Below are 13,749 nucleotides of genomic sequence, written 5' to 3'. Positions count from 1 at the left end.
CACATAATTACAAGACAAAGATGAAAAAGAGGCACTGTGGGGATTAAAAAGGCAGTTGTTTAGTCAATAGACGTCAAATTCATTTGCTAATATGCCTACTCTTTTAATGGGGCAAGAGTGGCTATGTGATGAACACCTTCCAAACTCTCAATTAGGTGGAATGCATTGGCTTGGACTAGGTATCAAATTGTGTGAAAGTTACAGGAATATACACAATAGCACATGGGCCCATTTAGTTTTCGAATTAACATGATAGAAGTGCCCCAATGAAAGTCTGGTGATTTTAATGTAAAACTTATTTTATATTTGGTGGTGAGCTACACGTTCACTAACAATTACAAGTCTATAGGATGCCTGTTCTATGCACACACATTTGGGGGTTGGGAGGTTGCAAATCATATGTTATACCTCAGGAGTCCAAACTGCTTTCACTGTGAATGACACAAAGTGTACTGCATGATCTCATTTTCTTACAGGGTGAGTATAGGATTTTTTTAAGGCCTAGAATATGTCTAGGCATAAACTGGGCGGAGTTTCTGCTTATCTAAACCAGCAGCCTTGTGGCAGGTGGGCTGTTAAGTCAAATGTTTTCTGCCGGCAGAGAGGGAGGTAGCTTTATCAGCAGTGCCATAAGAGTTTCCAGCCTCTAAATGCTGTGAGGGTACCGAGAGTATGATGGAGCAGGAGCTCTGCCAGCTCATGCCAGAGAGCCATCCCATTCTAAACCAGTGCCCTAATTCACTTACAGAGACATCTTTACTGTGAAAATAGTGTTTTAGACCTAATGAGAAAGCACTAATGTTTCCTATTTGATCCACTTGACCAAAGAAAATGTCCTGTCATTGGCTGAGTTTGTGCATGAGGTATCTGTCCTTATCATTCAATGAAGTTACATTTGGAATATTAAATGTATGCTATCCAGGGTGATACATTGTTGTTACCTCTCTCCTGCAACCTGCTCAAGGATGTCATATGGTTTCTACCATATATTGACTCGGAGGAGTTCGATGGTTTGAATGTCAAACTGGGACTATTGAATGGGAGCCTTCCCTTATTATCCATCCTTTTTTCCATTCTATTTAACAAGCAGTTAAGAATTTATTATTTAAACAATTCTACCAGACCATCAAATTAAAGTGGTCTATACATATGCCCAAAGAATGTAGCTTCCAACGAGGTTTAGTATGGTGTTAAGGGTAACCAGGGGGCCATAAAGGGATACCATGGTCTGATTACACCCCTCTAATGAACATTTTAAGTTATCCAACATAAAATACATAGCAAACTTCACATGATACAATTATATCTGGTCAAGAAAATGTGGTAAGCTCCACATATGCCACACCACCATGGACTCAGCCAGATGTCTATTCTTCAGCCACCCCACCATGAAATCTGTTAAGTGCCTAGTTTTCAGATGTGTCTGGTTTTATAGGTTTCCACGGTTGCCAGTAGACCCAAAGTCCAATTACTGCAGCTACTCACATTCTCAGGAAGATTGAAAACACAATGAAAAATCTTGATTCCACACAGATTTTGGGGGCTTTCCTGTCACTGGTGCTGCACAAGTGAGGTAGAATTTTTATCAGAAGTGTGGGAACGCTGAAAGGTAGGACATTTATCAATCCCCACTGATTCGGGAACTTTCCATCTAAAAAATGTGAGTCAAATCAGCTTTTTTACCCAAAGTTTGATGTTTGAAGAGCATTCTGAGTACAGAAAGTTAGTGGAGTCAACATAAGCTACAGCAGCAGAGATGCCCCTGTGTGTCTAGTTTTCAGAAATGTTTGGGGTGGGTAGGTTTCTCTGGGGTGGCAGCCTGACTCTGGGCCCAAATTCTGAAGCTACCCACATCACTCTAAAGATTGTAATTCCAAGGAAAAATCTTGATGTCTCCATGTTACATCTTGGGGCCTTTCCTGTTGTGGATCATAGGGTCACCCACAAAGGTGGAGTACTATTTATATTGCGAAAAGAGAGGGAACACAGAAAATTAGAACATTTGTTCTTATCCACTGACATTTTCTCAATCCGTGGTTTCCAAATGTAAGCAGTCAAGAAAGAAAACATTTTGCAGAACTCCTTCTCATTCATATGTTATTATGGACAGCGCACTTTCAGTGTCGTACAAATGACCACTATTCATAACCTCAGATTCTTGGTCACATTAAAAATGCATTGCTTTCCTTCATATCCATTTGAAGCTCGGTTTATGGCTCTGGGTATCGTGTATTTTTTGCACAACCAACATACACTATATACCCCTGTGACCGAAAGAATCTGACGGAAGTAACGGTATATTACTTTTGTCGATCGGTCATAAGGGCAAATAATAAGAGATGAAACATTATAACCTACTGCTATTCTTCACTACTTACTTTCAATAGTTTTTGATGTCAATTATTAGTTTCTTTGGGAAAACCATGAGCAATCGACACAAGTAACCCCTTGCTGATTACTGAGAATTGTGCCTACTCCAAAGAAAAGTACAGCTTGGGTTTGTACTGCAGTTAGTACTTTCTCTATCTGAGTGTGACGGTCACTCTGCATACAAATGTGACTGATAGGCAATTGGTGTAGTCTATTTTTCATAATATAGATTATTATTATGTCTGTAAACACCGCCGAACCAGAATGACACTTACCATCAAATTACATTTGCTGTCCCATATTTATAAATGTGCAATTGAAATCATGACTTTTGACAATTTTTAAGTATGTAAGTATGTTATTTCTTTCAATTCCATCCCATGAATGTTGGGTTAATTAACTAGTACAGTCGTTTTACTCTCTCTACATATTGTGGGAGGTAAGTTTGACCACAATTTAAAAATCTGATCGTACTTTTTTTCACAGTGTCTAGAGGTTCTAGTGTCCTACATTTTTCCAGCATATGGAGTGTGAATCATGTTTCCTTACTGGACAATTTATATTCAAGGAAGATCATATTTAGGAAAAATATTTTCGATTTTTTAAAAGTTCACTATGAAATCCCTATTCTACATGTGTCGTGACTATTTGGTTTACATTTTCAATATTTACTTCTTGATTATCATCTGTGATTCATATATGTATTCAACATAGGACCCACACTAAAATCTTCCTGCAATAGTTTAATATCTAGAGCCGAGAAGACTGGGCTGTTTTATACCCATGTGGCAATCAAGTGAATCTCTCTATAGCAAGCCAAATGCGAACACTTTTAAATAGTGTGATTCAAGAACTTGACCTCGAGTGAAAAGTTCATTAGCTACATTAATTTAGATTTTTTATTTTTTGCCTCAGATGCACATAATTAATCCGGTACTTTGGGCATATTGTACTGCACAGGTTTTGCAATGTTAGTTTAGGTTGCAATAATCCAAGAACAATCTTCAGGACTTCTCTGGTTTCAATACCTGAAAAGTAGGGGTGTTTTCACGGAATTTGGCCAAGATAACGTTTCCAAACTTGTCTTTCATCTCTTAATAGGAGTACATATGGAAACTCTTCGCTATCTCAACCTGTTTGAGTAGATCTGGCATAATAGGGCAGCTGCCTGCAAGACTTGAGGTGGTTTGGTTCCTCCCCAAAAGAGTATAACCCTCTCACCTCATGCTATTAACTGCTTCGTGTATTATTCCACCTTCTAGCAAGTGCTTGCTATGGAATAGAAGAGGGACTATTTTCCATCTCAAAATCAGAATGACTCATCACCCGGTCACTCCTTCTGGGCACTCACATACAATTCCGAGCACTCAGCGTCTCCCTGCATGGTCAAGCTGGGAGTTTTCACCAGAAGTGCCCTGCACCTTCTTTCATGCTGCTGCTGGGCACTCTGAGAAGTAATTCCACATTGCCTGCTGCCTCCACTCATGCACCAGCAGCTAATCTTGTATGGAGGCCATAGCCCAGCATCTCCTTTGATGCACTCGCTGGGATCATATCAGTAAATTATCCATTTCCACTAAATTGCTTTGCCTGGACTTGGCAGCTTTGATTGCAGTGTTGTGAATGATAGACAATTAACGCCTTTGCCATGCATATGGGGAGGCCTGGCATCAAAGAATCTGGATTTTTGTTGACTGTTTTCCTGCAGCACAAACACTTGCCTTTTCAGGCATGTAAACTGATCATTTGGAAACCTCCCTGGTCTGACATAAAAATTGCCGTGTTGACACAAGTTCCTCATTTAATTCGTTCGTATTAGCTAACATTATAAAATAAATGCTCTATTTGCACTTCCCTTTGCATTTGAAATAATTGCCCGTGCGAAGGCTATTCCCCGTGAGAGTGCTGAGACGGGTCTCAATCCCGTCAATCACACCCATTCCACAAACACGAGGAAGGTCAGCCGGGGCTTGAAATATTATTTGAGGAGCAAGCACTGTGTTGACACACAGAGGAGTAGCTGAAGCAAACGTGAAAAGATGGCTTTGAAGGCTTGTAAGATTTGACTCCATCACCGAAGCAAGATTTATCCTATAAATATGTATCCACCAAAATACACAATCTGTCAGAGACATAGGACAAAACTTTCAATTTAGCATACTATATGAGTATTTAGAGCACACCAATTTCTAGTCGCGTATGTACTAATAACAATATTGTAACTTGGCGCTTCATAACAGGCTTCTGCCATTCTAAGTGCTATAAATCACTAGTGTTTCTACTTCCCAAATTAATGATTCTCAACCACATTCATTTATTGGTATCACCTACTCACGGGGCGCTCATTTTGTCGACCTTGGAAGGATGAGACCCTTGCCTGGCCCTGCAGAGACTTTAGGCCATGACCCGAAGGTCTTTGTGCACTTATGGGTTTATTCTAAAAAACGAATCAACATCTATCAAACTATAATATATTTTAAGTTTTCAGATAGTGCTGAAATAAGATGTCACGCTGTTGTACAGTCATCGTTGGAGCTGTGTTTGTCAACTTTTACACATTTGCTGTAGAAAGACTGGTGGACCCTATAGAAGGTTCATAGGTGAGTTCCAGTTCACGGTGGCAGAAGGTAAGGTAGCCTAAATGCAGGGGCGATAGAAATGACCAACCTACTTTAAAAATGAGAAATGCTGGTGCTGCCCTAGTAAAACAACTTTGCTAAGAGGTGCCACAATCAGCACATCAAAAGTAAAACGGCCAGAGTTCATGTCAGTAATACACACAAAACACAAGCATTGTAAAAGCAAAGAGCTCTGACTTGAAAATAAAATGCAAAGCAGAGGTTGTACGAGGGTACAACGCTGGTAAATACATTGCATGCCTTTGCCTCGTATTTTTTAGCACGCATGTTTTTTCACGATTATGCATTTACATCGCATGCCAAAGGCACACATTGTTTTTAGATTTAAGAACAATGTATTTCTGGGGGTCGACCCCTCACCCTACCCAACTTACCTTAAATATGTGGCATTGGCATGCGTTGTAAATGCATATTTGCGGTAAAATATGCGTGCTAAAAATTGCAAGTCAAAGGCATGTGATGTATTTACCTCGTTATAAAGGCTGTTTCCCAAACATGACATATTGGCTTCTCCAATGCTTGTTTTTACATGGAGCAGGGAGGCATTTACTTACTGCATGTTCTGCCAAGTAGCATGTAAGGCAGCAATAAAGGACCTTTGCTTCTGCCTGTCTTGGGAAAGTTTCTGTATGGTTCCTCAGCTGTGGTTCAGGGTCTTCATTTCTGTTTCCACGGTTCACCTCCAGGTGTTCTTTAGCCTGCCTCTCTGGCGGGAGGCATTTGTAATGTCCATTTAGTGGTGTACCAGTCCTACTGAAGGGAGTGTTTATCCTAACTTGTGATTACCAAACTTCCTCAGCTAGTACAATCTCACATGAGTCTGTAAATGAGTCCAGAAAATAATTAAAATTGTTTGTTTACTCTTGTCAACTTACATTTGTTATATAGATTGAATAGTGTCCTTTTAAATGCCCATAGGGTCTTTCAGCCTGAATAAAGTAATTAGTCTGCATGTTGTCTCATAGAAGCTATTAGTTTCTTCATTTGGAGGAGCTGCTGTTGTCCTGATTTTTTCCATCCCAGCTCAACTGCTGATACGCTTGTCCCTTTCCAGGTCCTTGCGAGGCATCCCTGCATCAATTAGATCACTCTCGATGTTACTGAGAAATATTTCAGCTATGGTATAAGTGTTGCCTATCCATTTCATACCTCGGTCTAGATCAGAAATACCGTGCTCTTCCTGTGTTTGTTTGAGAAACTCGGGTAGCACTGTTACAGATCGAATGCAACACAAAGAGAAATTTCCAATGCTTGATCCAGTTTCTGGGAATTCAAGGGGTGAAGAAGAAGAAGAAAAAGAAATCTGCGCCTGTTAAGTAACTTTTCACACTGCACCCCAAGTCCACTAAAACAAGGGGGGAAAGCCAGACCTCTGGAGCCAGGTCAGGGCTCGCCTTGCAGGTTTTGGTGGAAAGGGATCAGGTAGCTGGGTCATCTAGGGTTGGAGCTTAGACTCTCAGTGAACTTATTTCCACAGACAAACTAAAGTATATTGGCTTATCCCAGAATGCTGTGCAAGTGGGATAAGACCTCGGTTGAGTGATTATGTGGTAACCAAGGATTTGCCAGGGGTGCCTGGCTTCTAGAACTGTTCCCTCTCACTTAAAAACACATGCAACAGGGAGAGACGGATGAGAATACACTGGACCTGTAGGTGAAAATAAGCCCGGGATCATTGCTATTGGCCCAACAGGCATTTAGAGCTTGGTCCCACGGTGACACTAACTGCAGAAAGGAGCAAGGAGTGCTTTGCTGGGGATTGACTATACGGTGTCAATTTAAATTTCCCCTTTTTGGGGGAGGTAGTTAGGTAAAATACCCCCCGCAACACTATGCCCTCATCTCCCCGAGGCTGGCACATTAAGACTGGGTCCTGTAACCCCATCTTCAGGACCCAGAAAAAGGAGGGAGCAAGTGTGCTGTTATGTACCCCCTTCATGACAGTGAGCTACTCCTGCTCCCTGTTCCCAAGACCGAGGTAAGCAACACTCACAACATACCATCATCTGGCCCATGTGCACACAGGCAGAAGAAAAACCTAGCTGCGTCCTTTGGGAGCACCAGAAACTGTGTAGACAGGCGGAAGCGGGCTCTCCGCGGGATGTATGATGTTACAACGCACACTTTTACAACGCATACCTTTACAACACATTTTTTACAACGCAACATCCATTACAACGCATTCCATTACAACGCATGCCATTACAACGAAATTTTAAAAACTACATTTACAACGCATTCCATTACAACGCATAATACCTTTACAACGCATACCATTACAATGCTTAACATTACATTGCATGTTTGGTAAGTATTGGATAGTGTAGGGGTAAAAATTACTATTCTAACTCTAGGGGGTGCAACAGTAGGGTAAGTGTTGGATAGTGTAGGGGTAAAAATTACTATTCTAACACCAGGGGGTGCAACAGTAGGGTAAGTGTTGGATAGTGTAGGGGTAAAAATTACTATTCTAACTCCAGGGGGTGCAACAGTAGGGTAAGTGTTGGATGGTAATGTTATGCGTTGTAATGGTATGCGTTGTAATGACTGAGTTGTAATGACATGCGTTGTAGTGGTGTGCGTTGTAGTGTCATGCGCTGTAATGGTTGCGTTGTAATTGCATGCGTTGTAATGGATGTTGCGTTGGAAAAGTTTTGTTGTAATGGTAGTGCGTTGTAAAAGTTGCGTTGTAAAGGTTGTTTTCCCTCTCCGCGCTGCCCCTTAAAATAACATGAAAGCTGTAGGTGCCCCGGTGGAAACCGAGCACCCAATAAAAAGTAACACAGTGCAAGGTTGCCTAAAAAAAAACAAGGGGGGTAAGAGGGACAAAATGCTATTAATTTCGAATTCAAGTTTAAGTGTGAAAGAGTGCCTCCTTATCCCCTGTGGGGATTAATTTGCATACCTGTTGGCTTATCCAATCCCCAGAATCCCCCCAAAAGTAGCCCTATGACTCCCAGTGGGATATATCCATGCCCGTGGGAGGTTTTACTATGCATATATGGCTTGGGAAACGTGGGACCCCCCCTAAGTGGTGAGTTTTAAAGCTATCTTTGGAGCATGATAGAAGTACAAGGAAGACTCTTACATTCATTCAATTGTTTTCAATGTGCTTTATTTGCAATGGCAATGCAATGGTGTATGCTTTAGTGAAAGTATGGTGTCAAGGCCATATATTTGAATGGCTTTATTGATAAACTCAAGGATAACAGTTATCTATGACAAGCCTTAATGAAGGTCATTTTAAGATAGTACCATCCTCATTGATATCAGTTGTATTATGTTAGTTTATTGTAACATGTTCTCTGCTGATGTGGTAGCACTGTGACAAAGCCAGCAGACCTGTCCCGTTGATAATGACACCCCTTTATATTGTGATTCTGCATCTAGTATAGGTGGGTGGGTATTCTCATTATGGGATTCAGGACCCACAGGAGGGGTAATAGGGTATGAGGGAGTCGCCAAATGTATTCCAATCTACTTGATTGAGAATGCTTGAAAGGTCATGCATTATATTCAGTAGTGTATGTAACGAAAGTACTTTTCCTTTTGAAAGAAAAATGTTGGCTGGACAATAATTTATTGAATTTTGTTGTTGCATACTAATGAACTGAGGTTATTCGCCAACACCTCCTCCTCTGAATGAGCCTTGCACTGCTCTGCTTCATTAAAACACACAAGATGATGTACGGAATATTGCACAATGGCAAAACATTCACCCCCAGTCACAGATCTGGGTTTAATCCATCGATATTTTGCTCACCAAGCCACCCCAGTTAAGACATGGCCATATGCAAATCAGTCTTGACCCTGTACCTCATGGGAACAGTCCAGCCCGAACTGCCAAGCCATGTCTTCCCTGGACCGGAATCAAGCATCCTAGGACGGGTTTCTGGCTATCAGCCGTGTTCAGCCAGGATAGCTTGACTCCCGTGGCGTACTGAGCACGGGACCCACGTCTGGGCATACCCTTCCCACATAGGGTGAACAGCAAAACACACAAGATGATGGACGGAATGTTGCACAATGGCAAAACATTCACCCACAGTCACAGATCTGGCTTTAATTCATTGTTATTTTGCTCACAAAGCCACCCCAGTTCAGACATGGCCATATGCAAATCAGTCTTGACCCTGTACCTCATGGGAACAGTCCAGACCGAACTGCCAAGCCATGTCTTCCCTGGACCGGAATCAAGCATCCTAGGACCGCTTTCTGGATATCAGCCATCTTCAGCCAGGATAGCTTGACTCCAGTGGCGTAGTGAGCACGTGACCCACTTCTGGGCATACCCTTCCCACATAGGGTGAACAGCAAAACACACAAGATGATGGACGGAATGTTGCACAATGGCAAAACATTCACCCCCCCCCAGTCACAGATCTGGGTTTAATACATCGTTATTTTGCTCACCAAGCCACCCCAGTTCAGAGATGGCCATATGCAAATCAGTCTTGACCCTGTACCTCATGGGAATAGTCCAGACCGAACTGCCAAGCCATGTCTTCCCTGGACCAGAATCAAGCATCCTAGGACCAGTTTCTCGCTATCAGCCATCTTCAGCCAGGATAGCTTGACTCCAGTGGCGTAGTGTGCACGGGACCCACGTCTGGGCATACCCTTCCCACATAGGTGAACAGCAAAACACACAAGATGATGGAGGGAATGTTGCACAATGGCAAAACATTCACCCCCAGTCACAGATCTGGATTTAATCCATTGTTATTTTGCTCACCAAGCCACCCCAGTTCAGACATGGCCATATGCAAATCAGTCTTGACCCTGTACCTCTTGGGAACAGTCCAGACCGAACTGCCAAGCCATGTCTTCCCTGGACCGAAATCAAGCATCCTAGGACCGGTTTCTGGCTATCAGCTGTCTTCAGCCAGGATAGCTTGAATCCAGTGGCATAGTGAGCACAGGACCCACGTCTGGGTATACCCTTCCCACATAGGTGAACAGCAAAACACACAAGATGATGGACGGAATGTTGCACAATGGCAAAACATTCACCCCCAATCACAGATCTGGGTTTAATCCTTTGTTATTTTGCTCACCAAGCCATCCCAGTTCAGACATAGCCATATGCAAATCAGTCTTGACCCTGTACCTCATGGGAACAGTCCAGACCGATCTGCCAAGCCATGTCTTCCCTGGACTGGAATCAAGCATCCTAGGTCCGGTTTCTGGCTATCAGCCGTCTTCAGCCAGGATAGCTTGACTCCAGTGGCGTAATGAGCACGGGACTCATGTCTGGGCATACCCATCCCACATAGGGTGAACAGCAAAACACACAAGATGATGGACGGAATGTTGCACTATGGCAAAACATTCACCCCCAGTCACAGATCTGGGTTTAATCCATCGTTATTTTGCTCACCAAGCCACCCCAGTTCAGACATGGCCATATGCAAATCAATCTTGACCCTGTACCTCATGGGAACAGTCCAGACCGAACTGCCAAGCCATATCTTCCCTGGACCGGAATCAAGCATCCTAGGACCGCTTTCTGGCTATCAGCCGTCTTCAGCCAGGATAGCTTGACTCCAGTGGCGTACTGAGCAAGGGACCCACGTCTGGGCATACCCTTACCACGTAGGGTGAACAGCAAAACACACAAGATGATGGACAGAATGTTGCACAATGGAAAAACATACACCCCCAGTCACAGATCTGGGTTTAATACATCGTTATTTTGTTCACCAAGCCACCCAACTTCAGACATGGCCATATGCAAATCAGTCTTGACCCTGTACCTCATGGGAACAGTCCAGGCCGAACTGCCATGCTATGTCTTCCCTGGACCGGAATCAAGCATCCTAGGACCGGTTTCTGGCTATCAGCCGTCTTCAGCCAGGATAGCTTGACTCCAGTGGCGTAGTGAGCACGGGACCCACGTCTGGGCATACCCTTTCCACATAGAGTGAACAGCAAAACACACAAGATGATGGACGGAATGTTGCACAATGGCAAAACATTCACCCCCAGTCAGAGATCTGGGTTTAATCCATCGTTATTTTGCTCACGAAGCCACCCCAGTTCAGACATGGCCATATGCAAATCAGTCTTGACCCTGTACGTCATGGGAACAGTCCAGATGGAACTGCCAAGCCATGTCTTCCCTGGACCAGAATCAAGCATCCTAGGACCGGTTTCTGGCTATCAGCCATCTTCAGCCAGGATAGCTTGACTCCAGTGTAGTAGTGAGCACAAGTTGACCGAGAGGAAAAGGGTTTAATATGGTGGCGGTGTCTGTTAGACAACGCCATCCATATTACTATGCAGGCGGGGACATGCCTGTTGCCGCCACGAAAAGGCATGCAGTGTTTGACATTGGGGGTCCATTGCGGGCCCCCAGGGACTCTGGGGGGTGGGGTGTGCCCCCGGGGGTACCTATGGTACCATCCAGCAGTTCCATGCACAACATGGCTGGCACCGTGCGTTGCCTGCTATGTTGTGCATGGAAGTGCACAACATGCCTTCCTGGCATTGTGGCGGGCGATGCTGAGTGCACCGCCCGCCACAATGACAGGAATGCAGGATGCGCCTGCCACTGTGGCGGGCGCATCCCAATTGACACCACGGGACCCCCGCCCTTATGGCAGTCTGTCCCGTTCCCCAATAGGGTGGCAGCATCCTAATGACCCCCTAAATATGATCATCATATAGCAGTTGTACTGTAACAGAACGCATTGAAGCCATTCCAACTGCAAACCAATTGCTTCTACTGTTAGATTTAATTAAGTGGCAATATAACATGAGAAAAACACACAAGATGATGGATGGAATGTTGCACAATGGCAAAACATTCCCCCCCAGTCACAGATCTGGGTTTAATCCATCGTTATTTTGCTCACCAAGCCACCTCAGTTCAGACATGGCCATATGCAAATCAGTCTTGACCCTGTGCCTCATGGGAACAGTCCAGACCGAACTGCCAAGCCATGTCTTCCCTGGACCGGAATCAAACATCCTAGGACCGGTTTCTCGCTATCAGCCATCTTCAGCCAGGATAGCTTGACTCCAGTGGCGTAGTGTGCACGGGACCCACGTCTGGGCATACCCTTCCCACATAGGGTGAACAGCAAAACACACAAGATGATGGACGGAATGTTGCACAATGGCAAAACATTCACGCCCCCTGTCACAGATCTGGGTTTAATACATCGTTATTTTGCTCACCAAGCCACCCCAGTTCAGAGATGGCCATATGCAAATCAGTCTTGACCCTGTACCTCATGGGAACAGTCCAGACCGAACTGCCAAGCCATGTCTTCCCTGGACCAGACTCAAGCATCCTAGGACCGGTTTCTGGCTATCAGCTGTCTTCAGCCGGGATAGCTTGAATCCAGTGGCATAGTGAGCACAGGACCCACGTCTGGGTATACCCTTCCCACATAGGGTGAACAGCAAAACACACAAGATGATGGCGGAATGTTGCACAATGGCAAAACATTCACCCCCAATCACAGATCTGGGTTTAATCCTTCGTTATTTTGCTCACCAAGCCATCCCAGTTCAGACATAGCCATATGCAAATCAGTCTTGACCCTGTACCTCATGGGAACAGTCCAGACCGATCTGCCAAGCCATGTCTTCCCTGGACTGGAATCAAGCATCCTAGGTCCGGTTTCTGGCTATCAGCCATCTTCAGCCAGGATAGCTTGACTCCAGTGGCGTAATGAGCACGGGACTCATGTCTGGGCATACCCTTCCCACATAGGGTGAACAGCAAAACACACAAGATGATGGACGGAATGTTGCACTATGGCAAAACATTCACCCCCAGTCACAGATCTGGGTTTAATCCATCGTTATTTTGCTCACCAAGCCACCCCAGTTCAGACATGGCCATATGCAAATCAATCTTGACCCTGTACCTCATGGGAACAGTCCAGACCGAACTGCCAAGCCATATCTTCCCTGGACCGGAATCAAGCATCCTAGGACCGCTTTCTGGCTATCAGCCGTCTTCAGCCAGGATAGCTTGACTCCAGTGGCGTACTGAGCAAGGGACCCACGTCTGGGCATACCCTTACCACGTAGGGTGAACAGCAAAACACACAAGATGATGGACAGAATGTTGCACAATGGAAAAACATACACCCCCAGTCACAGATCTGGGTTTAATACATCGTTATTTTGTTCACCAAGCCACCCAACTTCAGACATGGCCATATGCAAATCAGTCTTGACCCTGTACCTCATGGGAACAGTCCAGGCCGAACTGCCATGCTATGTCTTCCCTGGACCGGAATCAAGCATCCTAGGACCGGTTTCTGGCTATCAGCCGTCTTCAGCCAGGATAGCTTGACTCCAGTGGCGTAGTGAGCACGGGACCCACGTCTGGGCATACCCTTTCCACATAGAGTGAACAGCAAAACACACAAGATGATGGACGGAATGTTGCACAATGGCAAAACATTCACCCCCAGTCAGAGATCTGGGTTTAATCCATCGTTATTTTGCTCACCAAGCCACCCCAGTTCAGACATGGCCATATGCAAATCAGTCTTGACCCTGTACGTCATGGGAACAGTCCAGATGGAACTGCCAAGCCATGTCTTCCCTGGACCAGAATCAAGCATCCTAGGACCGGTTTCTGGCTATCAGCCATCTTCAGCCAGGATAGCTTGACTCCAGTGTAGTAGTGAGCACAAGTTGACCGAGAGGAAAAGGGTTTAATATGGTGGCGGTGTCTGTTAGACAACGCCATCCATATTACTATGCAGGCGGGGAC

Source organism: Lissotriton helveticus, chromosome 12, assembly GCF_964261635.1.
Source record: "Lissotriton helveticus chromosome 12, aLisHel1.1, whole genome shotgun sequence".
Classification (NCBI taxonomy): domain Eukaryota; kingdom Metazoa; phylum Chordata; class Amphibia; order Caudata; family Salamandridae; genus Lissotriton; species Lissotriton helveticus.
The sequence above is the reverse complement of the archived record's forward strand: the minus strand, read 5'-3'. Positions refer to the sequence as shown.